General features: G+C 39.7%; 1 protein-coding gene across 1 annotated transcript in view; it reads left to right on the forward strand.

Annotated features, from left to right (window-relative positions):
- The window catches only part of CTIF (cap binding complex dependent translation initiation factor), a 621,404-nt gene that overhangs the window by 276,028 nt on the left and 318,804 nt on the right, over positions 1-26,572 (forward strand). The gene's annotated exons all lie outside the window — the stretch shown is intronic.

Raw genomic sequence — 26,572 nt, forward strand, 5'->3', positions numbered from 1 at the left:
GGCAGTTTGAACAGGCAACATGAGATAATTAAAAAAAAACAAAATAAAAGCAAATGATCAATTTGTAGACCATTTAATACACTCAAACAGGTAAAATGTCTCATGGGAACATGTTACAGTACAATGTCCCTTTTAAGCATTAGTGAATTATGAGACAAAATATGGAAATATGTGGCAGTTTGTCTACCACTTGTTAATTAAGAGGTATATGAACTTGTGGGGGTTAGGAGAATAGACTAAATTAGTTCTAGAATAAAAAGAAACTAGAAACTCCTTGTATGGACATAACAATGTTATAGACCAGTTCTTTATCTAGGAGCCTAGTAGCACTCACCAGTGAGACTGAATCCTTGTAACCCAGGCCAAGAATAACCAAAGCCTGATACCCCACTTAATCAGGGGGATATAAGACTCACCGCCCGATCTGCCACTTATCTTTTGTCCCTTTCCCCCGGCTTTCATATCAGGCGAGCACACTTATTATTTATGTAATGCTAATATAAGTTGTATATGTATAGTTAGGCACGATGTGCTTTATACATAAATGCAAACACAAAAACAAGTGACATCTTTTGAGGCTAATATGTTCTTCATTCCCTGCAATCCTTGTTTTGCAAGTGCCCAGAAGGAGAATTACGTCTCATCTTAAGAATTGTATATAAGTTCAAGGCCATGATGGTGTTTTCAGTCTATATTCTCATTATGTTCTGTATCCGGGACACATTTTACTACAAGAACTGTAGATCCAGTGCAAGCTACAGATTAACCCTTAAACTGCAGTTAACTCTAACTTCTTTTCTGCCCATCCAAACTGCAATTTACCATTGCCACAAACCTCTGCCAGTACTTTTAACCATATGATATGTGCAACCCCTTCCCTATTGCCGTACCCACCTAACACTCAATAGACCTTCTCTGCCTGACCCCCCTATGTAAACACCACTTGATAACTCCTCCATATGATCCCATCCATCTCAAATCCACATCCTCACCTTTTTAATCACATTAACTGATCAGAAGAGTATATGACAGTGAACTCTTCCATAGGAAGTAACACTGTAGCAAGAAAAAGGGGACCTGTTGCTAGAGACCAGATCAACTCCAGCGGTTAGTGTTAACCATGGTCTTGAGCAGTGGATTTTTTTCTTAGGCACGACATGGTTTTACTTGGTTTGTGGTTAGGGGCGATTTCATTGCAAGGAATCCTTTCTTGTTGATCCTTCACATTGAGTTTTCTTTGCCTAAACGCACTTGTACATCAGCTAAATCTTCCATAAAAACTTGTGTACTGCCACACATAATAGGGACCATTATATGATATGTTCTAGTGACTTCTGTAAAAACATGGCACTGTTTATTATTACTTGGAAGGTGTTGCACTGCTTGAATTACTTAACGTTTGATCAGTTTGAGTGGTTTGGCTGGCTACTATTGAGAGCGACATGTTACTATGGTGGGGCTCTCTTGCTGTCAGTATCAGCCCTGCATAGGATTTAACATTGGGGACCTAATAATCAAAAACTCATTAGCGTGGAGAGAAATCACACAGAATCTTCAGGTGCATTTTTTGAGCATCTCATGAAACACGTGGGAACGACCGCCCATAAAAGGAGAGGCATACCTTATGTAAATCCAGCTACCACTACCATCCAATGGACAAGTGGCTGGGCCCAGTAATTTTAATCCTTTTAGTCCACATCACAGGCACACTTGCTTTAGTTTGTATTCGCATGTGCACTAGGAAAAGTACAGCAGTCATATTTAACATGCTTGTTAGTCTAGAATTGTACTGCATATAAGGTTTACTGTTTATCATGTTCCTTAGTCTAGGGGTGCTTTGTTTACTTACCTCAAACGAGCTTGGTAATGTTTATGCTACTCTTTCCTGTGCAAGGTCCGCTGCCCCCGAAATTCAATGCTCTGACGTGCCACTCCCTCTGGCATCAACGCCACGATCCTCGTGTAATTCCCTGCATCCGGCACTTGTATCATGACGTGCAGCAAGAGAGATGATAGAGGGGAACAAGACTGCACATACATTGGCCATAAAATAGTTTTAATGTGCATGTGGTCCTTCATGATGTTTCTACTTAGGTAGAACACCATTATAGGGCCCACAAGTCTTAATGGGTTTGGCACAATATTAATTTTGAAAGAAAAATTACCAGAAAAGTATAGAAAACGTTTAACAGGTACCATTTACAAATATCTCTTAAAAGAGGTTAAAACATTTTTTGGGTTTCATTTCACTTTAATGAAAATTATTTGTGGGACCTTTAGTACTGACGAGACTTCTTAAATCATCTCGCCAGAGCAGAAGTCTTTAGATCATTCAGCCCTATTCAATATATGCTATGGGTTAAAGAGAGCTGTTATTTCTGGGGTAATTAATCATATTCAATCTATTCAAATCAAATGTGCTCCCCCTGGGCTCTGTCGCATGCCACTAAATACGCTGAATCTCTTTGACGTCTTCTTTACTCCCCACGCTACGCTTATTACATAAAGCACATGACTCACATTCCTCAGATATTAGGTTCATAGTGTACAATTCGAGTTGTCCTGCACAAAGCCATGTATCCCCTCTGCTGCTTCATATAAAGATTTATAGAAATTATATACTTAGACCCATGGAAAACTGTCTGTTTTTCATTTCCTTTTCAAAATGATAGTGTGCTGTGGAACATGTTAGCACAGTATTAATATATTGTAACGAGCGAGTTGCATTTCTCTAGCATGCTACGCCAGACTAAGTATAGAATAGCCAGATACATGCCTATTAATATAACAGTTTAATATAAATCCTTTTTTTTTTTATTGGGAAACAATTTTCTCCAGTATACCCCCACTTACAAAATGCAAATTAAAGGAACACTGAATTTTTGTTTGCAGTTAAGTGCTGGTATTTAAAAATTGTTTACATTTTTCTTCTTTTTTCTTTTGTTTTGGTTTGTTTGTTTTTGGAAAAGTGAAATCTTGTGATTGGAAAATAAAAATGTTTTTGTTTTTATGTTTGTGAAACGTGTCCCTTTCATCCAGTATAGCTAGGAGTTTTCCTAATCGACCAGTAAACAACCAAGACTGGTGTATCAGCTGTCCAAAAGCACACATTACATGCTAGATTAATAAACCTTAAAGGGACAGTCTACACCAGAATTTGTATTGTTTAAAAAGATAGATAATAATATTACCCATTCCCCAGTTTTTCATAACCAACTATTTATATACTTTTTTACCTCTGTGATTACCTTGTATCTAAGCCTCTGCAAAATGCCCCCTTATTTCAGTTCTTTTGATAGACTTGTATTTTAGCCAATCAGTGCTGACTCCTAGTTAACTCCACGGGCGTGAGCACAATGTTAGTGGAGCATATGAACCTCAATAGTGATCCCAGGAAAGGACGTTTTGATTTGTGGAACTGAATGTCAAATGAGTTGATGAAGTATAAAGAAAATATTATGGGATCAAGAACACTGCCTCGTAAAGGAAGAGAATAATAGGGATGAAAGCAGAGATGGAGATGATGACAAAACAATTAGGTAGGAGGAGCAACAAGAATAGGATGGTGTAACAAAAAACAGTAAAGTGGAGGGTTTCTGGAGGCTGAAGGTTTTCAACCATATCATTTTCAGATGAGGGGGAAATGTCTTAGCTGCAAGTAGGTCCATGGCCACCTTAATAAGAGTGGTTCCTGTGGAGCATACAGGTGAGAAGCTAGATTGCATTGAGTTAAATGGGGTGTTGGAGAAAACAAAGGTAGGTATCTTCATATAGACTATGCTATCGTTTAACTAAACAGCTGTATTTCCAGTGTTAATCTTTCTCCAACATTGGTGTGTCCGGTCCACGGCGTCATCCTTACTTGTGGGAATATCTCTTCCCCAACAGGAAAGGGCAAAGAGTCCCAGCAAAGCTGTCCATATAGTCCCTCCTAGGCTCCGCCCACCCCAGTCATTCTCTTTGCCGTTGCACAGGCAACATCTCCACGGAGATGGTTAAGAGTATGTGGTGTTTAGTTGGAGTTTTTTAATTCTACTATCAAGAGTTTGTTATTTTAAAATAGTGCTGGTATGTACTATTTACTCTGAAACAGAAAAAGATGAAGATTTCTGTTTGTGAGAGGAAGATGATTTTAGCAGACAGTAACTAAAATTCTTTGCTGTTTCCACATAGGACTGTTGAGATGAAGTAACTTCAGTTGGGGGAAACAGTTAGCAGACTTTTCTGCTTAAGGTATGACTAGCCATATTTCTAACAAGACTGTGTAATGCTGGAAGGCTGTCATTTCCCCTCATGGGGACCGGTAAGCCATTTTCTTAGTCTCAAACAGAATAAAGGGCTTAATATGGGCTATAAAACTGGTAGACACTTTTATGGGCAAAATCGATTGCTTTATTTGGGCATTTTATACATGTTTATGCTTGTAATTCACACTTATGAGCTTGGGGAACATTTTTTAACGTCAGGCACTGTGTTAGACACCTTTCCAGTCAGGAAGGGCCTTCCCAGTTGTTGGCTGAGCCTCATTTTCGCGCCATTAATGCGCAGTTATTTTTGAGAGCAAGACATGCAGATGCATGTGTGAGGATCTGAAAGTAGTTGGAAAAGTTCCTAGAAGGCTTCATCTGGTATCGTATTCCCCCCTGGGTTTGGTAAAGTCGCAGCAAAGGCTGTAGCTGGGACTGTAGAGGGGTTAAAACTGTAACCGGCTCCGGTTTCTTTATTTTAAGGGTTAAAGCTCTGAAAATTGGTGTGCAATACTTTGAATACTTTAAGACACTGTGGTGAAAATTTGGTAAATTTTGAACAAGTCCTTCATACTTTTTCACATATTCAGTAATAAAGTGTGCACTGTTTAAAATTTAAAGAGACAGTAACGGTTTTGTTTTAAAACGGTTTTTGTACTTTTTTGACAAGTTTAAGCCTGTTTAACATGTCTGCACCTTCAGATAAGCTATGTTCTATATGTTTGAAGATCAATGTGTATCCCACTTCAAAATTGTGTGATAATTGTGCCATAGCGTCCAAACAAAGTAAGGACAGTATTGCCACAGATAGTAAAGTTGCCCAAGATGATTCATCAGATGAAGGGAGTAGACATAGTTCTACATCAACTCCTTCTGTGTCTACACCAGTTTTGCCCACGCAGGAAACCCCTAGTACTTCTAGCGCGCCAATGCTTATTACTATGCAACAATTAACGGCAGTAATGGATAACTCCATAGCAAATATTTTATCCAAAATGCCTGCATATCAGAGAAAGCGTGATTGCTCTGTTTTAAACACTGTAGAGCAGGAGGGCGCTGATGATAATTGCTCTGTCATACCCTCACACCAATCTGAAGGGGTCATGAGGGAGGTTTTGTCGGATGGGGAAATTTCAGATTCAGGTAACATTTCTCAACAAGCAGAACCTGATGTTGTGACATTTAAATTTAAATTAGAGCATCTCCGCGCACTGCTTAAGGAGGTGTTATCTACTCTGGATGATTGTGACAACCTGGTCATTCCAGAAAAATTATGCAAGATGGACAAGTTCCTAGAGGTTCCGCTGCACCCTGACGCTTTTCCTATACCCAAGCGGGTGGCGGATATAGTGAATAAGGAGTGGGAGAAGCCCGGCATACCTTTTGTCCCCCCTCCTATATTTAAGAAATTATTTCCTATGGTCGACCCCAGAAAGGACTTATGGCAGACAGTCCCTAAGGTCGAGGGGGCAGTTTCTACTTTAAACAAGCGCACTACTATTCCTATCGAGGATAATTGTGCTTTCAAAGATCCTATGGATAAAAAATTGGAGGGTTTGCTTAAAAAGATTTTTGTACAGCAAGGTTACCTCCTGCAACCCATTTCGTGCATTGTTCTTGTCACTACAGCAGCGTGGTTCTGGTTCGAGGAACTAGAAAAGTCGCTCAGTAGAGAGACTCCGTATGAGGAGGTTATGGACAGAGTTCACGCACTCAAGTTGGCTAATTCTTTTATTTTAGATGCCACTTTGCAACTAGCTAGATTAGCGGCGAAAAATTTAGGGTTTGCAATTGTGGCAAGATAGGCCTTTCAAAGCCAAGAATAAGTCTAATTTTCGTTCCTTTCGCAATTTCAGGAACGGACCGGCCTCTAACTCTGCATCCTCTAAACAAGAGGGTAATGCCTCTCAATCCAAACCAGCCTGGAAACCGACGCAAGGCTGGAACAAGGGTAAGCAGGCCAAGAAGCCTGCTGCTGCTAACAAAACAGCATGAAGGAGTAGCCCCCGATCCGGGACCGGATCTAGTAGGGGGCAGACTCTCTCTCTTTGCTCAGGCTTGGGCAAGAGATGTTCAGGATCCCTGGACACTAGAAATAGTTTCTCAGGGTTATCTTCTGGAATTCAAGGAACTACCCCCAAGGGGAAGGTTCCACATGTCTCACTTATCCTCAAACCAAATAGAGACAGGCATTCTTACATTGTGTAGAAGACCTGTTAAAGATGGGAGTGATACACCCAGTTCCAACGGCGGAACAAGGAATGGGATTTTACTCAAATCTGTTTGTAGTTCCCAAAAAAGAGGGAACTTTCAGACCAATTCTGGATTTAAAGATCCTAAACAAATTTCTCAGAGTACCATCGTTCAAAATGGAAACCATTCGAACGACTCTACCCACCATCCAGGAAGGTCAATTTATGACTACCGTGGATCTAAAGGATGCGTATCTACATATTCCTATCCACAAAGAACATCAGTTCCTAAGGTTCGCCTTTCTGGGCAAACATTACCAGTTTGTGGCCCTCCCATTCGGGTTAGCCACTGCTCCAAGGATTTTCACAAAGGTACTCGGATCCCTTCTAGCGGTTCTAAGACCAAGGGGCATTGCAGTAGTACCGTACTTGGACGACATTCTAATACAAGCGTCGTCTCTTTCAAAGGCAAAGGCTCACACAGACATCGTTCTGGCCTTTCTCAGATCTCACGGATGGAAGGTGAACATAGAAAAAAGTTCCCTGTCTCCGTCGACAAGAGTTCCCTTCTTGGGAACAATAATAGATTCTTTAGAAATGAGGATTTTCCTGACAGAAGTCAGAAAGTCAAAACTTCTAAACGCTTGTCAAGATCTTCATTCTATTCCTCGTCCTTCCGTATCTCAGTGCATGGAAGTAGTAGGATTGATGGTTGCAGCAATGGACATAGTTCCTTTTGCGCGCATTCATCTAAGACCATTACAACTGTGCATGCTGAAACAGTGGAATGGGGACTATACAGACTTGTCTCCAGTGATTCAAGTAGATCAGAAGACCAGAGACTCACTCCGTTGGTGGCTAACCCTGGACCACCTGTCCCAGGGAATGAGCATCCGCAGACCAGAGTGGGTCATCGTCACGACCGACGCCAGTCTAGTGGGCTGGGGCGCGGTCTGGAAATCCCTGAAGGCTCAGGGACTATGGTCTTGGGAAGAGTCTCTTCTCCCGATAAACATTCTGGAACTGAGAGCGATATTCAATGCTCTCAGGGCTTGGCCTCAACTAGCAAAGGCCAGATTCATAAGATTCCAATCAGACAACATGACGACTGTTGCTTATATCAATCATCAGGGGGGAACAAGGAGTTCCCTGGCGATGAAAGAAGTGACCAAAATAATAAAATGGGCAGAGGATCACTCCTGCCACCTATCTGCGATCCACATCCCAGGTGTGGAAAACTGGGAGGCGGATTATCTGAGTCGTCAGACATTCCATCCGGGGGAGTGGGAACTCCACCCGGAGATCTTTGCCCAGTTGACTCAATTATGGGGCATTCCAGATATGGATCTGATGGCGTCTCGTCAGAACTTCAAGGTTCCTTGCTACGGGTCCAGATCCAGGGATCCCAAGGCGACTCTAGTGGATGCACTAGTAGCGCCTTGGACCTTCAACCTAGCCTATGTGTTTCCACCGTTTCCTCTCATTCCCAGGCTGGTAGCCAGGATCAAGCAGGAGAGGGCCTCGGTGATCTTGATAGCTCCTGCGTGGCCACGCAGGACTTGGTATGCAGACCTGGTGAATATGTCATCGGCTCCACCATGGAAGCTACCTTTGAGACAGGATCTTCTAGTACAAGGCCCATTCGAACATCCAAATCTAGTTTCCCTCCAGCTGACGGCTTTGAAATTGAACGCTTCTATCAAAGCGTGGGTTTTCAGATTCCATGATAGATACTCTAGTTCAAGCCAGAAAACCGGTAACTAGAAAAATTTACCATAAAATATGAAAAAGATATATCTGCTGGTGTGAATCCAAGGGATTCTTATGGAATAAGATCAAAATCCCTAAGATCCTTTCCTTTCTACAAGAGGGTTTGGATAAAGGATTATCAGCGAGTTCTCTAAAGGGACAGATTTCTGCTTTATCTGTCTTATTACACAAACGACTGGCAGCTGTGCCAGATGTTCAAGCATTTGTTCAGGCTCTGGTTAGCATCAAGCTTGTTTACAGACCTTTGACTCCTCCCTGGAGTTTAAATCTAGTTCTTTCAGTTCTTCAAGGGGTTCCGTTTGAACCTCTACATTCCATAGATATTAAGTTGTTATCTTGGAAAGTTTTGTTTTTGGTTGCTATTTCTTCTGCTAGAAGAGTTTCTGAGTTATCTGCTCTGCAGTGTTCTCCGCCCTATCTGGTGTTCCATGCAGATAAGGTTGTTTTGCGTACTAAGCCTGGTTTTCTTCCAAAGGTTGTTTCTAACAAAAATATTAACCAGGAGATAGTTGTTCCTTCTTTGTGTCCGAATCCAGTTTCAAAGAAGGAACGTTTGTTACACAATTTAGACGTAGTCTGTGCTCTAATATTCTATTTAGAAGCTACAAAAGAGTTTAGACAAACTTCTTCTCTGTTTGTCGTCTATTCTGGTAAAAGGAGAGGTCAAAAAGCGACTTCTACCTCTCTTTCTTTTTGGCTTAAAAGCATCATCCGATTGGCTTACGAGACTGCCGGACGGCAACCTCCAGAAAGAATCACAGCTCACTCCACTAGGGCTGTGGCTTCCACATGGGCCTTCAAGAACGAGGCTTCTGTTGATCAGATATGTAAGGCAGCGACTTGGTCTTCACTGCACACTTTTGCCAAATTTTACAAATTTGATACTTTTGCTTTCTTCAGAGGCTATTTTTGGGAGAAAGGTTTTGCAAGCCGTGGTGCCTTCTTTTTAGGTAACCTGATTTGCTCCCTCCCTTCATCCGTGTCCTAAAGCTTTGGTATTGGTTCCCACAAGTAAGGATGACGCCGTGGACCGGACACACCAATGTTAGAGAAAACAGAATTTATGCTTACCTGATAAATTACTTTCTCCAACGGTGTGTCCGGTCCACGGCCTGCCCTGGTTTTTTAATCAGGTTTGATTAATTATTTTCTCTAACTACAGTCACCACGGCACCCTATAGTTTCTCCTGTTTTTTTCCTCCTGTCCGTCGGTCGAATGACTGGGGTGGGTGGAGCCTAGGAGGGACTATATGGACAGCTTTGCTGGGACTCTTTGCCATTTCCTGTTGGGGAAGAGATATTCCCACAAGTAAGGATGACGCCGTGGACCGGACACACCGTTGGAGAAAGTAATTTATCAGGTAAGCATAAATTCTGTTTTTTGTAGCCTGTTGGTACTTAATAATGATATCATCTCATAATAGGGTTTATTTTCTTATGGGCCAGCAGATTTACCTGCACTGTTGCTATTGAGCCTGTAACTTGAAGAAATGGGTTATTAGATGGAAAATCTAATAGTTTTGCAAAAACAAAATGAGAATTGCTTCAGTGGGCAGAGAAAGAGGAAATAGTAAAAGTATGGAAGATAGTCAGGCCTGAGGGGGATAGACGGATAAATAGGTCATAGTAAAATTATGGAAGATAATGAGGGTTGAGGGGCATAGACAGATAAAAGAGGTTATAGTAAAATTATAGAAGATAGTGATACCTGAGGGGGATAGACAGATAAATAGGTAATAGTAAAATTATGGAAGATAGTGATACCTGAGGGGGATAGACAGATAAATAGGTAATAGTAAAATTATGGAAGATAGTGATACCTGAGGGGGATAGACAGATAAATAGGTAATAGTAAAATTATGGAAGATAGTGAGGGTTGAGGGTCATAGACTGATAAGAGGAAATAGTAAAAGTATGGAAGATAGTGATACCTGAGGGGGATAGACAGATAAATAGGTAATAGTAAAATTATGGAAGATAATGAGGGTTGAGGGGCATAGACAGATAAAAGAGGTAATAGTAAAATTATAGAAGATAGTGATACCTGAGGGGGATAGAGGGATAATTGGAGGAGACAAATAAGTTGAAGAGTTTAGAGCCGGAGCAAAAGGACATAGAGGTTCTATGGACAATACCAGAGACAGATTTAAGGGAATAAAATCAAGTGTACTTAACCGATATGTCACAGTTTATTGAAAAATATGTCAGGGTTAAGAGAGTTTATGCTCAATTTTACCAAGAGCCTTTTGGAATCGTTTCTCTGCACCTTCCTTAGTGTATCCTGACACCCTCACTGAGAATCATAGGTGTGGGATCAGTGTCCCCCCAGGACCTTTTTAGCGGGTGCACCACCCGGCTAAAATATTAGTCAATATTAAGCTAAAATGAGCTAATATTTAAAAAATCTAAATTGTTATTGCACAATTAATCATTAAATACATTTTGTTACATTATGCAATTAATTTGTGCTTTGTAAAACAGAAAATGATATAATATTAGAAAATATTGCACTGCTGCCACCCGGCTACTTCATAATAACACCCGGCTACTTCATAATAACACCCGGCTACTTCATAATGCCACCCGGCTCGAAAAAAATTCTGTGGAGAACATTGGTTATCTTGTGCATAAGACAAAAGCAACATATGGGCATATTACTCCACCATACTATTCCACAAGCTAGTACTTTATAACAGAAAATGAGAGTACATTATGACAGCTGTTTTCAGGTGTTCATTTAAACATTACTGTTACATGGTAACTATTTTAGCTTTGGACTATAACGTAATAAAATAGGACGATGCCAACCTATTTTTTGTGATGACCGTAATATCCAGGTTATTAATATTTTGCCATGTGTTTGACCTAAAACAAATACCAGGCTTCTCTTTATAAAACACACCAGTGAGTGCAAATCCACATGCAAAGATGAAGTTGACTCCCTGACAGAAAGTGTATCAATATGGGAGTACTTATAACTGACTTACCAAGAAGATAAAAATATACTGTGAGATATCTGAAAAGTGATAACTCTGCTCTGTGAAGTTGTTTGCTTGTTGGAGATCTTAAAGGGACAGAAGTGCAAAAAGAAAATGATCTATTGTGTTATTTATTATACTATTGGTTGCCGTTAACCCAAACACACAGTTAGCCAGCTCAATAGCAGGAATGCACTGCTTGGAGCTAGCTGAACACATCTAGCAAATCAAAAGAGTAGTCACCAATCATTGTTGATCTTGAGCCTACCTAGGTATGCTTTTCAACAAAGGATGTTAAGTGAATTAAGTACATTTGCTTATAGAAGTAAATTGAAAACTCTCTTATAAAAGGACTCTCATTGTGAGCCATGAAAGTTTAAATTTTGACTTTAAAAAGGACATTATGTTCAAATATTTTTTGTTACATCTAAACTGGGGATGTTTTAAAATGTATTACACATGCGTTTTCTGTTATTTTTTTTCATTTAAACAGCTTTTGCTTAACGTTTTCCTGCTGATGAATTTAATTGTAGCATTATTATTGCTCTTTAATATGGACGGTGAAAAGAAAAATGCTGTTTTATGTGGAGATAAGAAAAATAGTGACTAAACATCCCTTTAAATATTTACGTCCCAGTGTTGAAACCGAAATGTCTCTTATTGGAGCCCCCTTAAAGTGATTGTAACGTTAATGAATTAAAGCCCATGATCAAATAATAAAGTTAAAAACAGGGGCACATTAATTCATTAAAGTTTACAAAGATGCTTATTTATTTTTTTAAAAATACTTTTGCATTATGGTAAACAGAACACCTATCCTCCGCCCGCAGCTCCTGCTTTCTTTAGCAGATTGATGCCCCTTTGGGGTCCAACTTGATTCGTCATCCATATGCTAAATACAGCAGTACAGTAGGAGATGCGGGGGGAGGATTGGCGTTATGTTTACCATAACACAAAGGTAAGTATTTTCAAAAATAAGCATCTTTGTAAACTTTAATGAATTAAAGTGCCCCTGTTTTTAAGATAATTTATTAAAGTTTACAATCTCTTTAACTATTGCATGTCATAATGTTTAAACACAAGGTCCTGCCATTGGCAGCCATGTTGAATAATATAATTTAATATATTGAGAGAGACATTTCTTTTGTGATTCAGACAGAGCATAGATTTTTTTTAAAAGCTTCCTATTTACTTCTGTTAATTTACTTCTATTATTAAATTTTCTTAGCTCCCATAGTATTCTCTGTTGGAAGAGATACCTAGGTAGGTGTGTAGAGTACTACACGGCATGAAATAGTGCTGCCATCTAGTAGTCTTGCAAAACCGCTGTCATATAGTGCTGACGTGCACGCTTCCGAGCTTATGTCCCTGCTTTTCAACCAAAGATACCAAGAAAACGAAGAAAATGGGATAATAGAAATTGAGTTGGAACGTTTAAGATTGCACATCTCAATCATGAAAGACAAATTTTGGGTTTCATGTCCCTTTAACATGTAACACCACTAAGAAATCAACTCTATTAAAATATAACTATGTGGATAGTACAGATTTTTTTATTTGCCGATATGTCACAGTTTGTTTGCTAGAATCAGCAATGCTTCTGGAATGCTGCCTTCTGGTATATGCACACAGCTCCTGTTCCTCGTAGGCGGAGCTTGGTTTAGGTGTTGTTTGATACAAAAAAACTTATAAGAGAAAGAGCTTAAGAGAACATAAAGTGTGAAAGCTTTCAGTATATATTAACATCATGTTTGCTGCAAATGTATTTCAATTGGTAAACTCTTCCACCACTTTTTTGAAGGAGCTACTCTGGACGTTTTACTGGAGTAGATACGTTTAGCCTATAGATTAACATATTGTAACAGAATGTTATTTGATCAAATTAGCATAGTGTTTGCGTGTTGTTTATCAATGGTCACATTTTATATTACCTACTTAAAGGGACATGAAACCCAAATGTTTTCTTTCATGATTCAGAAAGAGCATGTGATTTTAAACAACATTCCACTTCTATTATTTAATTTACTTCCTTATCTTGTTCTCCTTTGCTGAAAGGGTTATCTAGGAAAGCTCAGGAGCAGCAAATAACCTAGGTTCTAGCTGCTGATTGGTGGCTGCATATATATACTGATTGCCATTGGCTTCCCCATGTGTTCAGTTAGAAACCAGAAGTGCATTGCTGCTCCTTCAACAAATCATACCAAGAGAATGAAACAAATTTCATAATAGAAGGAAACTGGAAAGTTGTTTAAAATTGTATGTTCTACTTAAATCATGAAATAATTTTTTGGGGTATCATGTCCCTTTAAGCATTTCATATTATATTCTCAAAGTGTTCACTGTCCCTTTAAAGAGATGGTAAACTATGGGCTCGATTTACGGCAGCAAGTTCTCTCACCAGACCGCTGCTTCCCTAACATTTACGCCACCTCTATTGTGGCGAAATTCAATCTCCTCGGTCGAGTCCGACCGAGGAGATTGACAGCTCCTGCCCACGCATGATTGGCTGTGCGCGGGCGGGATTGCACGCGAGCGCAAAATTGCGCTCGTGTGCAGTGTTAATTACCTGCGGGTAATTTCGCCCCGCCACAGGCGAGCTGAGGCTGCCTCAGCGTTGATAAATCTAGCCCTATGCCTACCTTGAATGATCGTTCTTTTATAAACTCCAAAAATAATGTGACTTTAATTTTGTGATATTCTCAAATTCGCTCTATTAATCTAAATATTTAGTATTAAAACTCACAATTTACAAATTCTATCCTCCTCCCGTACAACGGCCGCCATTGATTTAGTCTGGTCACGTTTTTTTTGTTCAACCACTGGCAGCTCAGGCCAGTCGGCGACACTCCTCTAAGCTAACACGCCCTTCAATACATATGCGCATGCTCTAACTCTTGTATCGCTGCCTAAGAGTGCTCTAGTTTCGAATTGTGAATTGTACATAAATGTAACGCATGCGCAGAGCAAGTCAAGAAGATTGACATGCCAATGTTCTAACGTGGAGAGGGGTGGTTTAACTCTATCGCCGGGATGAAGATTATAAATTAATGCCGGGGGAGGAGCAAGGAGCGGTAACGCTCTGTAAGTAAAATAATAATTTATTACATTTATGAATAACGCATTTAAAAAAATATATTGGCAATTTAAGTTATAAATACTCAAAGATTAATATTTGAATATTTATATAGTATAAATGAAGCACTACTTTTTTCCTGGATCTTCTGATGGAAAGTTTGGCTATTTAGCTGCCCCTAGAGATGGGAGTGTGGGACCAGGCAATAACACTGCTTTTTTTATGTCTTTGACTGGTTATATTGAATTAGGAGACCCACTGATTGTTATCAGTTTTTCAGCTACTTATACCAACCATTACAAACGGTTGTTCCTGTGACCTCTGATCCCACAGTACTCTGGATGTCTGAAGTGATAATTGAGAAATTCCAAGATTTTCATGTTAATGCCAGAACTACAGAGATGTCAGGGACAGAGTGACGGATTATTAGATGATCACATCTCTTTCGCAAGCTTTAAATGAGTTGCCAGGATTGAAAATTTTCCTTTACCCATCTGGATTTTGTTACAGTAATTTAAAAAAAAAAAAAAAAAGTTATTTAATTCTATTTTAAAGTTCTCTTTTGACCAATTTTTCCTATGTTAATTATGAAAACCGCACTTTAATATTAGCATTGTTTTCATCTTTACAGAATATTTGAACAGTAAGAAAAAAAAAATGGCTGCTTAAAGTTTATCAAGCGCTAAAGTACATTTTGTATTTGAAAAAGTACTGGAAAAAAAAAGTCGCTTAAAAACACATATGTTGTACATTAGCTTTTGACATGATATCCTGCAGAGAGTTGGTTTTGATTTACATACAAATGTGTTCCTCACAGCGAACCAACAGGAAACACTGTTTCTTTTAAGAAAAACGTGATAGTTTGTGTAGCGCGCAAGCAATTATTTCTCTGAACTTAAAAGTGAATGATAAAAATGTCTGTTGGTTTATTAATTCACTACAAACTTAAAAGCAATTATAGTATACTCATATTTTTTCTTTTATACATACTTATATTAAATAAAGATGTTGGTGGGTAACATTTATAAACACATTTATTTATTTTTCCTGAGGCACAAATATTTTTGTGTGTTTTTTGAAAAATATTTTATAAATATATTTTTCATTCATAATAACATTGCTTTGTAATTAGTGTTGTTATAGCAATATTGCTCTTTTTCTAATTAAAGTTCCCTTTTTAGATTATAAATGTGAACTTTAAGCTTTAAAAAGTTTCATTAAACAAATCATAATTTAAGAAAATGTGTCAACATAATCTGCTGTCAATCAAGAACAGCTTATATATCAAGTATGTTGAGCAATATACCACCAGCATACTATAAAAACACAGCTAGGACATAAATGTCACTCCATCCATAAGGAATAAGTTTGTCACTGCCCACACAGTGTATTTAGAAACTTCTCCGTTTAATTAAAAAATTTAAAAATTCAATATATTTTCTTCTCTGTCCTTTTTACAGTTAAAGGGACACTGAACCCAAATTGTTTCTTTCATGATTCAGATAGAGCATGACATTTTAAGCGACTTTCTAATTTACTCCTATTATCAATTTTTCTACGTTCTCTTGCTATCTTTTAAATATATATATATTTTAAAAGCAGCGATGTAAATCTTAGCAGCCAGCCTATTTTAGGTTCAGCACCATGGATAGCACTTGCTTATTGGAGGCTGACATTTACCTACCAATAAGCAAGCATAACCCAGGTTCTCAACCAAAAATGGGCCGGCTCCTATACATCACATTTTTGCTTTTTAAATAAAGATAGCAAGAGAACAAATACAAATTGATAATAGGAGTAAATTAGAAATTTGCTTAAAATTGCATGCTCTATCTGAATCATGAAAGAAAAAAATTGGGTTTATTTTTACTCTCAAAAGGACGTGTTTGTGTTTTGTTTTTTTTTCCTTCCACTTTTACCTGTAGAAATAAAATACAAATTGTAAAATGTTCGAGCAGTTTTATGTCAACACATGGAAACATTTTATTTTTATCAACACGATATGCTGAGAGCTGTAGGCTTTCTGTTGAAGACAGTTGTAATATGCTGAAAAATCCACAAATTGCTTGTACTGATGTTGCTCATAAAGCCAAGAAACACGTGTTTTTAGCATATAAGGTTGATATTTGGTTTCCACTTCAAGAAGTAAGGGGCATATAAGACGCAGTGTTCTCCAATGAAATTTTTGCCCTCTGGGTGGCATTATGAAGTAGCCGGTGGGGCATAATTTAACTTAAATATTTTCAATGTATGTTGCACAAATTGTCATTACATCAGTTTAAGATGACCTCATTTTAGCTTTATATTGACTTAAATTTATAACCAGGTGGTCAGTATAATCACTTGGGTGGTGTACCCATTAAATATGTCCAGGAGAGAACACTGAGAATTAAAGGGACAGTCTACAATATAATGTTATTGTTTTAAAAGATAGATAATCCCTTTATTACCCATTCCCCAGTTATGCATAACCAACACTGTTATATTAATACACTTGAACTAGTAGTGTCCTGTTGTGAAAAGCAAATCCAAAAGCATGTGATTAATAGGCTGTCAATAGAGCCTTTGAAACAGGCAGAAATTTAGAGGTTTAAATGTTATAAAGTATTTTAATATAACAATGTTAGTTGTGCAAAGCTGGGGAATGGGTAGTAAAGTCGTTATCTATATTTTTAAACAATAACAATTTTTGTGTAGACTGTCCCTTTAAGGGACATATACGATGGTTAGGTGTGTTTGGCTGCTTCTTGATCTCCTGGTAGGCCCCTGTTTTATAACCCTTCTCTAACCATTGCTTTACTTTTATCTCCCCATACGTTTTGTTAGCCCTGGAAATAAGCTTCACTACGCAGAGTGTTTCCCCGTTGTCCTTGTATTTTGACTTTAGTTTTCCTTTAAGGAGACCCAATGCTACAATAATACTGAGTATGATTCAGCTTCCAATGTATGGAAAGTGATGTATTAATATAAATGTAACTAAATAATTATTGTCATTTTCTTTTTATTTAAACTTATTCCACTCAAGTTTATTACTTACAAATGAATTTTTGCATATACAGTATGAAGGTCTGGTGGCTGCTTACGTGCCTGTGGTAGGATTTGTGTCATTGTGTCCTCTGACATTTTTCTTTGTTGTGATTATATTTTTGGACAAGAACCAAGAAAGGAGATGTAGATGTTATTTTCTTTCATGTAATTGGCAAGAGTCCATGAGCTAGTGACGTATGGGATATACATTCCTTTCAGGAGGGGCAAAGTTTCCCAAACCTTAAAATGCCTATAAATACACCCCTACCACACCCACAATTCAGTTTTACAAACTTTGCCTCCCATGGAGGTGGTGAAGTAAGTTTGTGCTAGATTCTACGTTGATATGCGCTTTGCAGCAGGCTGAAGCCTGGTTTTCTTCTCAGAGTGCAGTGAATGTCAGAGGGATGTGAAGACAGTATTGCCTATTTGAATACCATGGTCTTCCTCTAGGGGATCTATTTCATAGGTTCTCTGTTATCGGTCGTAGAGATTTCTTCTCCTACCTCCCTTTTCAGATCGACGATATACTCTTATATACCATTACCTCTACTGATTCTCGTTTCAGTACTGGTTTGGCTTTCTACTATATGTAGATGAGTGTCTTAGGTTAAGTAAGTCTTATTTCTATTTATGACACTCAAAGCTATTGTGGGCACTTTATATGTAAAGTTCTAAATATCTGTTTTAAACTTATATTTGCCATGATTCAGGATAATCCGTATTCCTTCTTTCAGACTGTCAGTTTCATTTTTTGGGAAAATGCATATGAATAAAATATTTTTCTTACCTTAAAATTTTCAATTTACTTTTTTCTTCTAAATTGCGGGCTGTTAGGCTCGCGGGTGCAGAAAATGCTACAATTTATGCGTCATTTATTTTTGCGTCATTTTTGGCACAAGACTTTTTTGGCGCGAGAATATCACATTATTTCAGTCTCACTTTTTAGTTGCTTCTGGTTGCTAGAGGCTTGTTTTGTTTTGCATTTTTTCCCATTCCTGAAACTGTCATTTAAGGAATTTGATAATTTTGCTTTATATGTTGTTTTTTTCTCCTGTTAAGTGTAGTCAGTCCACGGGTCATCCATTACTTATGGGATTATATCTCCTCCCTAACAGGAAGTGCAAGAGGATCACCCAAGCAGAGCTGCTATATAGCTCCTCCCCTCTACGTCATACCCAGTCATTCTCTTGCACCTAACTAATAGATAGGACGTGTGAGAGGACTGTGCTTGTTAAACTTAGTTTTTATTTCTTCAATCAAAAGTTTGTTATTTTAAACGGCACCGGAGTGTGTTGTTTCTTCTCAGGCAGCATTAGAAGAAGAATCTACCTGAGTTTGTGTATGATCTTAGTGGTCATAACTAAGATCCACTTGCTGTTCTCGGCCATTCTGAGGAGTGAGGTAACTTCAGAACAGGGGATAGCAGGCAGGGCTCACCTGCAAGGAGGTATGTTGCAGTATATTATTTTCTAAGGAATGGAATTGACTGAGAAAATACTGCTAATACCGATGTAATGTAAGTGCAGCCTTAAATGCAGTAGTAGCGACTGGTATCAGGCTGATATGTATGTATGTATACACTGAGGTATTTCTGGGGAATGGAATTTCACTAAGAAAATACTGTATATATTTAAGTAATATTTGAGCCTCCACTGCAGTGAAAGCGACTAGCAGCAGGCTTATTAATAACATTTCATAATTTTATTTTTAAAACGTTTACTGGCATGTTAATCGTTTTTTTCTGAGGTACTTGGTGATAAAACTTTATGGGCATGATTTTTACCACATGGCTGTCGTTTGTTTCTGAATAAAATCAGTTTACTGAGCTTCCCCACTGTTGTAATATGAGTGGGAGGGGCCTATTTTAGCGCTTTATTGCGCAGTAAAAATTTAGTCACAGTCTTCCTATTTCTTCCTCCATGATCCAGGACGTCTCTACAGAGCCCAGGGGTCTCCAAAACTAGTTTTGAGGGAGGTAATCACTCACAGCAGACTTGTGAGAGTGTGTTTTGACTGTGATAAAAACGTTAATATTAAATTGTTATCCGTTTTTGGGCTAAGGGGTTAATCATCCATTTGCTGGTGGGTGCAATCCTTTGCTAACTTACTGCATTTACTGTGAAAATTTGGTTGCTATAACTAATTTGGTTCATTGTTATTTCAACTGTGACAGTTTTTTGTGCTTCTTAAAGGCACAGTAGCGTTTTTTATATTGCTTGTAAATTTATTTGAAAAGTATTTTCCAAGCTTGCTAGTCTCATTGCTAGTCTGTTTAAACATGTCTGACACAGATGAATCTCTTTGTTCAATATGTTTAAAGGCCAATGTGGAGCCCAATATAAATTTGTGTACTAATTGCATTGATGCTACTTTAAATAAAAGCCAATCTGTACATGTAAAGAAAATTTCACCAGACAATGAGGGGGAAGTTATGCCGACTAACTCTCCTCACGTGTCATTACCTTCGCCTCCCGCTCAGGAGGTGCGTGATATTGTGGCGCCAAGTACATCAGGGCGGCCCATACAAATCACTTTGCAAGACATGGCTAATGTTATGACTGAAGTACTATCTAAATTGCCAGAATTTAGGGGTAAACGCGATCACTCTGGGGTAAGAACAGAGTGTGCTGATAATAATAGAGCCATGTCTGATACTGCGTCACATTTTGCAGAACATGAGGACGGAGAGCTTCATTCTGTGGGTGACGGATCTGATCCAAGTAAACTGGACTCAGACATTTCAAATTTTAAATTTAAGCTTGAGAACCACCGTGTATTACTAGGGGAGGTATTAGCGGCTCTGAATGATTGTAACACGGTTGCAATTCCAGAGAAAATATGTAGGCTGGATAAATATTTTGCGGTACCGGCGTGTACTGACGTTTTTCCTATACCTAAAAGGCTTACAGAAATTGTTAACAAGGAGTGGGATAGACCCGGTGTGCCTTTTTCACCCCCTCCTATATTTAGAAAAATGTTTCCAATAGACGCCACCACACGGGACTTATGGCAGACGATCCCTAAGGTGGAGGGAGCAGTTTCTACTCTGGCTAAGCGCACCACTATCCCGGTGGAGGATAGCTGTGCTTTTTCAGATCCAATGGATAAAAAGTTAGAGAGTTACCTTAAGAAAATGTTTGTTCAGCAAGGTTTTATATTACAACCCCTTGCATGCATTGCGCCTGTCACGGCTGCGGCGGCATTCTGGTTTGAGTCTCTGGAAGAGACCCTTAGCACAGCTCCATTGGATGAGATTATAGACAAGCTTAAAGTCCTTAAGCTAGCTAATTCATTTATTTCTGATGCCGTAGTACACTTAACTAAACTTACGGCTAAGAACTCCGGATTCGCCATTCAAGCGCATAGAGCGCTGTGGCTTAAATCCTGGTCAGCCGATGTGACTTCTAAATCTAAATTGCTTAACATCCCTTTCAAAGGGCAGACATTATTCGGGCCCGGTTTGAAAGAAATTATCGCTGACATTACTGGAGGTAAGGGCCATGCCCTGCCTCAAGACAGGGCCAAACCAAGGGCTAAACAGTCTAATTTTCGTGCCTTTCGTAACTTCAAGGCAGGAGCGGCATGAACTTCCTCCGCTCCAAGACAGGAAGGAACTGTTGCTCGCTACAGACAGGGCTGGAAACCTAACCAGTCCTGGAACAAGGGCAAGCAGGCCAGAAAACCTGCTGCTGCCCCTAAGACAGCATGAAGTGAGGGCCCCCAATCCGGAAACGGATCTAGTGGGGGGCAGACTTTCTCTCTTCGCCCAGGCTTGGGCAAGAGATGTCCAGGATCCCTGGGCGTTAGAGATCATATCTCAGGGATATCTTCTGGACTTCAAAGCTTCTCCTCCAAAAGGGAGATTTCATCTTTCAAGGTTGTCAGCAAACCAGATAAAGAAAGAGGCGTTTCTACGCTGTGTACAAGACCTTTTACTAATGGGAGTGATCCACCCAGTTCCGCGGTCGGAACACGGACAAGGGTTTTACTCAAATCTGTTTGTGGTTCCCAAAAAAGAGGGAACCTTCAGACCAATCTTGGACTTAAAGATCCTAAACAAATTCCTAAGAGTTCCATCGTTCAAAATGGAAACTATTCGGACCATCTTACCTATGATCCAAAAGGGTCAGTACATGACCACAGTGGATTTAAAGGATGCCTACCTTCACATACCGATTCACAAGGATCATTACCGGTATCTAAGGTTTGCCTTCCTAAACAGGCATTACCAGTTTGTAGCTCTTCCCTTCGGGTTAGCTACAGCTCCAAGAATCTTTACAAAGGTTCTGGGCTCTCTTCTGGCGGTACTAAGACCGCGAGGAATAGCGGTAGCCCCGTACCTAGACGACATTCTGATACAAGCGTCAAGTTTCCAAACTGCCAAGTCTCATACAGAGTTAGTTCTGGCATTTCTAAGGTCGCATGGGTGGAAGGTGAACGTGGAAAAGAGTTCTCTATTGCCACTCACAAGAGTTCCCTTCTTGGGGACTCTTATAGATTCTGTAGAAATGAAAATTTACCTGACAGAGGACAGGTTATCAAAACTTCTAAATGCTTGCCGTGTCCTTCATTCCATTGAACACCCGTCAGTGGCTCAATGCATGGAGGTAATCGGCTTAATGGTAGCGGCAATGGACATAGTACCTTTTGCACGCCTGCATCTCAGACCGCTGCAATTGTGCATGCTAAGTCAGTGGAATGGGGATTACTCAGATTTGTCCCCTATGCTAAATCTGGATCAAGAGACCAGAGATTCTCTTCTATGGTGGCTTTCTCGGCCACATCTGTCCAGGGGGATGCCCTTCAGCAGGCCAGATTGGACGATTGTAACAACAGACGCCAGCCTGCTAGGTTGGGGCCCTGTCTGGAATTCCCTGAAGGCTCAGGGATCATGGACTCAGGAGGAGAGACTCCTTCCAATAAACATTCTGGAATTAAGAGCAGTTTTCAATGCTCTTCTGGCTTGGCCTCAGTTAACAACTCTGAGGTTCATCAGGTTTCAGTCGAACAACATCACGACTGTGGCTTACATCAACCATCAGGGAGGGACAAGGAGTTCCCTAGCGATGATGGAAGTCTCAAAGATAATTCGCTGGGCAGAGTCTCACTCTTGCCACCTGTCAGCGATCCACATCCCAGGCGTGGAGAACTGGGAGGCGGATTTCCTAAGTCGCCAGACTTTTCATCCGGGGGAGTGGGAACTTCATCCGGAGGTGTTTGCCCAGCTGCTTCATCATTGGGGCAAACCAGATCTGGATCTCATGGCGTCTCGCCAGAACGCCAAGCTTCCTTGTTATGGATCCAGGTCCAGGGACCCGGGAGCGGTACTGATAGATGCTCTGACAGCACCTTGGGTTTTCAACATGGCTTATGTGTTTCCACCCTTCCCGATGCTTCCTCGATTGATTGCCAGGATCAAACAGGAGAGAGCATCGATGATTCTAATAGCGCCTGCGTGGCCACGCAGGACCTGGTATGCAGATCTAGTGGACAGGTCGTCCTGTCCACCATGGTCTCTGCCTCTGAGACAGGACCTTCTGATTCAGGGTCCTTTCAAACATCCAAATCTACTTTCTCTGAGGCTGACTGCATGGAGATTGAACGCTTGATTCTATCAAAGCGGGGATTCTTGGAGTGATTGATACCTTAATACAGGCTAGGAAACCTGTTACCAGGAAAATTTACCATAAAATATGGCGTAAATACTTATATTGGTGCGAATCCAAGAGTTACTCATGGAGTAAGGTTAGGATTCCTAGGATATTGTCTTTTCTACAAGAAGGTTTAGAAAAGGGTTTATCTGCTAGTTCGTTAAAGGGACAGATCTCAGCTCTGTCTATCCTTTTACACAAACGTCTGTCAGAAGTTCAGAAGTTCCAGACGTTCAGGCTTTTTGCCAGGCTTTGGCTAGGATTAAGCCTGTGTTTAAGACTGTTGCTCCGCCGTGGAGTTTAAACTTAGTTCTTAACGTTCTGCAAGGTGTTCCGTTTGAACCCCTTCATTCCATTGATATCAAGCTGTTATCTTGGAAAGTTCTGTTTTTAATGGCTATTTCCTCGGCTCGAAGAGTCTCTGAGTTATCGGCCTTACATTGTGATTCTCCTTATCTGATTTTTCATTCAGACAAGGTAGTTCTGCGTACTAAACCTGGGTTCTTACCTAAGGTAGTCACTAACAGGAATATCAATCAAGAGATTGTTGTTCCATCATTGTGCCCTAACCCTTCTTCAAAGAAGGAACGACTTCTGCACAATCTGGACGTCGTCCGTGCCCTGAAATTTTATTTGCAGGCAACTAAGGATTTTCGTCAAACTTCCCTGTTTGTTGTTTATTCTGGACAGAGGAGAGGTCAAAAAGCTTCGGCTACCTCTCTCTCTTTTTGGCTTCGTAGCATAATACGTTTAGCATATGAGACTGCTGGACAGCAGCCTCCTGAAAGGATTACAGCTCATTCTACTAGAGCTGTGGCTTCCACTTGGGCCTTTAAGAATGAGGCCTCTGTTGAACAGATTTGCAAGGCTGCAACTTGGTCTTCACTTCACACTTTTTCAAAATTTTACAAATTTGACACTTTTGCTTCTTCGGAGGCTGTTTTTGGGAGAAAGGTTCTACAGGCAGTGGTTCCTTCCGTGTAAAGATCCTGCCTTTCCCTCCCGTCATCCGTGTACTTTTAGCTTTGGTATTGGTATCCCATAAGTAATGGATGACCCGTGGACTGACTACACTTAACAGGAGAAAACATAATTTATGCTTACCTGATAAATTCCTTTCTCCTGTAGTGTAGTCAGTCCACGGTCCGCCCTGTTGTTTACGGCAGGTCTAAATTTTTAAATTAAACTCCAGTCACCACTGCACCCTATAGTTTCTCCTTTCTCGTTTGGTTTCGGTCGAATGACTGGGTATGACGTAGAGGGGAGGAGCTATATAGCAGCTCTGCTTGGGTGATCCTCTTGCACTTCCTGTTAGGGAGGAGATATAATCCCATAAGTAATGGATGACCCGTGGACTGACTACACTACAGGAGAAAGGAATTTATCAGGTAAGCATAAATTATGTTTTTCTATTACATATTGCAAGATGTCACTACCTGACCCTGGATCAGAATCTACTTCTGGAAAGACGCTGCCTGATGTTGGTTCTACCAAAGCTAAGTGCATTTGTTGTAAACTTTTGGTAACTGTTCCTCCGGCTGTAGTTTGTGTAAGTTGTCATGATAAACTATCTAACGCAGATAATATTTCCATTAGTAATAATCCATTACCTGTTGTTGTTCCTTCAACATCTAATGTTCAGGATGTTCCTGTTAATGTAAGAGAATTTGTTTCTAATTCTATTCGGAAGGCTCTGTCTGTTATTCCTCCTTCTAGTAAACGTAAAAGGTCTTTTAAAACTTCTCATATTTCAGATGAATTTTTAAATGATCGCCATCATTCTGACTTATCTATCTCTGATGAGGATCTATCTGGTTCAGAAGATTCTGCCTCAGATATTGACACTGATAAATCTTCATATTTGTTTAAGATGGAGTTTATTCGTTCTTTACTTAAAGAAGTGTTGATTGCATTAGATATGGAGGAGTCTAGTCCTCTTGATATTAACACTAATAAGCGTTTAAATTCAGTTTTTAAACCTCATGTAGTTATTCCAGAAGTTTTTCCAGTTCCTGATGCTTTTTCAGAAGTAATTTCTAGGGAATGGAATAGTCTGGGTACTTCATTTACTCCTTCTCCAAGGTTTAAGAAATTGTACCCTTTGCTATCTGATAGATTAGAGTTTTGGGGCTATCTCTACTCTTGCTAAACGTACTACTATTCCTACGGCAGATAGTACTTCTTTTAAGGATCCTTTAGATAGGAAGCTTTAATCCTTTCTAAGGAAGGCTTATTTATGTTTAGGTAATCTTCTTAGACCTGCTATTTCTTTGGCTGATGTTGCTGCAGCTTCCACCTTCTGGTTGGAGGCTTTAGCGCAACAAGTGTCAGACCATAATGCTTATAGCATTGTTAAACTTCTTCGGCATGCTAATAACTTTGTTTGTGATGCCATTTTTTATATCATTAGGATTGATGTCAGGCATATGTCTTTAGCTATTTTAGCTAGAAGAGCTTTATGGCTTAAGTCTTGGAATGCAGATATGACTTCTAAGTCAACGTTGCTTTCTCTTTCTTTCCAAGGTAATAAATTATTTGGTTCTCAGTTGGATTCAATAATTTCAACTGTTACTGGGGGGAAGGGAGCCTTTTTGCCTCAGGACAAAAAATCTAAAGGTAAATATAGGGCTGCTAATCGTTTTCGTTCCTTTCGTCAGAATAAGGAACAGAAGCCTGACCCTTCCCCTAAAGGAACAGTTTCCGTTTGGAAACCTTCTCCAGTCTGGAATAAATCCAAGCCCTTTAGAAAGTCAAAACCAGCTCCCAAATCCGCTTGAAGGTGCGGCCCTCATTCCAGCACAGCTGGTAGGGGGCAGGTTACGATTTTTCAAAGATGTTTGGACCAATTCGATTCAAAGTCTTTGGATTCAGAACATTGTTTCTCAAGAGTACAGAATAGGTTTCAAGGTAAGACCGCCTGTGAGAAGATTTTTCCTCTCACGCATTCCAGTAAACCCAGTAAAGGCTCAGGCGTTTCTGAAATGTGTGGGTTATTGTGCCAGTTCCAGATCTGTAATGGGGTCTGGGGTTTTACTCAAACCTGTTCATTGTACCAAAGAAGGAGAATTCTTTCAGACCAGTTCTGGATCTAAAAATATTGAATCGTTATGTAAGGATACCAACATTCAAAATGGTGACTATAAGGACTATTCTGCCTTTTGTTCAGCAAGGGCATTATATGTCTACAATAGACTTACAGGATGCATATCTTCATATTCCAATTCATCCAGACCACTATCAGTTCCTGAGATTCTCTTTTCTAGACAAGCATTACCAGTTTGTTGCTCTTCCTTTTGGCCTAGCAACAGCTCCAAGTATCTTTTCAAAGGTTCTCGGTGCCCTTCTCTCTGTAATCAGAGAACAGGGTATTGCGGTATTTCCTTATTTGGACGATATCTTGGTACTTGCTCAGTCTTTACATTCTGCAGAATCTCATACGAATCAACTTGTGTTGTTTCTTCAAAGACATGGTTGGAGGATCATTTTACCAAAGAGTTCCTTGATTCCTCAGACAAGAATAACCTTTTTGGGTTTCCAAATAGATTCAGTGTCCATGACTTTGTCTCTAACAGAAAAGAGACGTCTGAAATTGGTTTCAGCTTGTCGAAACCTTCAGTCTCAATCATTCCCT

Source organism: Bombina bombina, chromosome 2 (genome assembly GCF_027579735.1).
Source record: "Bombina bombina isolate aBomBom1 chromosome 2, aBomBom1.pri, whole genome shotgun sequence".
NCBI classification, from domain to species: domain Eukaryota; kingdom Metazoa; phylum Chordata; class Amphibia; order Anura; family Bombinatoridae; genus Bombina; species Bombina bombina.